Genomic DNA, 2,500 nt, shown 5'->3' on the forward strand with positions numbered 1-2,500 from the left:
TGGCTGCAGAGTGGTTTATAGTCTTCCAAAAGGTGTTTTTCAATGATCGCGTGCAAGCAATGATGAGGACAGTAATACCTTTGCCCTTTGTGTCCTGTTGACTTGAAATCAGTCGGTGCAGAGATTTGTGATCAAACGGTCATGGCAATGTACTGACAAATCCATCGTTTAAACTTGCATATTTTACTCCGGCCGACCTCGAGACAACACCTGCAAATGACACTATGCGTGTCAGTAAAGTGTTTCAAATAGGGAAATGCCATGGTATTTGGTCCCTCGTTTCGTTTTATTTCCCAAAGCGAAAAGAGGAAAAACATTGGTCTTTTTCGTCACCTAGAGCCGCTTTTGACCGCTGTTTAATCGCTTCGTGCAACAAATGGTATAGAAGGAACAGGTGGTGACCTTTGAATGAAATTGTTTTACAATGGATCGAAACTGTCTTTAACGGAAATTTCCAGTATTTGTCCTTTCATTCTTCCGGCTTAAATCCAGTTTGTTGTTTGTGTAGCACGATTCCAGAAGTGAACCCCTGCCGTCAATAATAACAAACCCTAAAACGGCTTGCGCGGGCGTACGCGGAAAAAAAAACCTCAGTCCTCCGTACGGGAACATATAAAACTTCAACTCGTCAAGTGGGATCGAACAGATCTTACGCGGAGTTTGGTTATGGTCAGTCGCGGCCTCAAACTAACCGTTTTCGAGGCCTATACGTTTCCTTCGCTGTGAACCGAGGCGCTTTTTCACTTCTACACTAGGGAAATTCAGATCTACGACGGCTACGTCGAAGAAAACGCCACAAAACAGTAACATGATTTCTTAAAAGAAAAAAAAAGTAATCGTACGACACATGCGGCACGCAATTTAGCTCCTATTTTTGCGGTACGCTGCATAACAACGACGTGAAAGCACCAAATTTGAGGTTCAACGACAACTCTAGCATACAAATGCGTTTGTATGTTTTATTCTCTAATCTTACTTCGACACCGCTCGTACCAATATATTTTTAGGATATTTCGCGCAAATTGTAGGACGTGATCCACCCTGCGAGCAGAGCCTCCTTTTGTCTTTTTCTTTACTGAGGAGGAGAAAAGGAGGCTCTGCCCGAATCGCGTCAACTCTTTGAAGCCGCTGCAGCCCGATCTTCTGGACTAGTCAATCTTGTTTTCTCTCGTCAAACCGGTTATTCCAGTGCGAGCGTCCGTTAGTGACAAAACCGATCGTTACAATTGAGCCCGCTGTACCGTGAAAAACCAAGATGGCGGCGAGATCTGGCATATTAGGCTAGGGTTCGAGACTGTATCCTGGCAACATGCAGCGCATATTCAATAAAAATCTTACTCGATTCATGCAGAGCCTTTCTCGAGAACGCCAAAATCAATCAAGCAAAAGAAAGGCTCTGCTTGCAGGGTGGACGTGATCGCGAAAGACTTTCGATCGGTGCAATTTATATTTTGAGATGACGATTTCGCCGTCGAGTCGCCGCAAGCCAGAAAAGGATTTATTTATCTTTTAACTCTCCCAATTTTCATATCGTGCAAAAAACCGCTCGTAAAAAGCCACTGTTGATCTGATGGTGATGCTTCGTACTTTTTCGATGCACTGTTCAAAATTTGCCTAGAATAAAGCGTGTCGGTCTCAAGGAGAAAATCAAATCACTTTGTCACTGCGAGACGAAACCTCGAAAACAAGGCGCTTTTTTGCTTACTGAAAAAGAAATTTCAACCATGAAAGACAGAATGTGCAAAGTCTGGATGACAGTGTTTTCAAAGCAAATTTATCTCTCCTTCAAACGGTTGGTTTATAGAGTTACTGAACACAGTGTTTAAATTCTCTCATCTACTAAATGACTCGGTTAAGTTCGCGTAGGATTAAATTTCTAAAGTCTGCTCATAAATTTCTTCACCTCCCAAAGACGTTAACAGCATTTGTGACCGGCTTTTTAATGTCACCATCCCTAGACTCCAGAAAACGAGTTTGTTTTTCTTGCACGTAAATTGAAAACTTTTTACCGTTGGCTTTGTTTCTTTTCAACGGAAATAACGCTACACAGGAGCCCATTACCCCTGAGGCTCCATCTTCCCTATTAACCCTCTGAATCAACCCTTTCCCTTTAGTTAGAACATCCTTTAGTGGATGTTCTCACAATAGCCAATCATAAGATGTGCTCCCGCGCTACAGCATTTCGCAGGGCAAATATCAACGCAAACGGGGGCTATTACCGCCCTGGTGATGAGTGTCCCGTGAGTTTGCACAACGTGACGTAAATTAGCCAATAAAACAGCATGACTATTCTGGGGGTGGGGGTAGGGGGTGAGGGGTAGGGGTTTTGGGTAGGGTATGAAGGGTACCATAGCTGAAACAACCCAAACCCAAACCTTTACAAAAATGCTAACCTTTGGCCTAGTCATTATCTAAAGTATAGTGTTAGGCCTAAGGTTAGCATTTAGTACCCTACAACCCCTACCCCCATCCCCTACCGCGATGTGCATTCAGATCACTT

At 43.5% G+C, this 2,500-nt stretch overlaps 1 protein-coding gene across 2 annotated transcripts in view; it reads right to left on the reverse strand.

Annotated features, from left to right (window-relative positions):
* Window positions 1–2,348: 2,348 nt before the first annotated feature.
* LOC137994436 (interferon-inducible GTPase 5-like) overlaps window positions 2,349–2,500 on the reverse strand; it is a 6,022-nt gene continuing 5,870 nt past the window's right edge. For both annotated transcript variants that reach the window (XR_011122133.1, XM_068840012.1), the window contains one exon: window positions 2,349–2,500. This exon is cut by the window's right edge. The gene's annotated coding sequence lies outside the window, so the exon portion shown is untranslated.

This window comes from Montipora foliosa, chromosome 1 (assembly GCF_036669935.1).
Source record: "Montipora foliosa isolate CH-2021 chromosome 1, ASM3666993v2, whole genome shotgun sequence".
Classification (NCBI taxonomy): Eukaryota; Metazoa; Cnidaria; class Anthozoa; order Scleractinia; family Acroporidae; genus Montipora; species Montipora foliosa.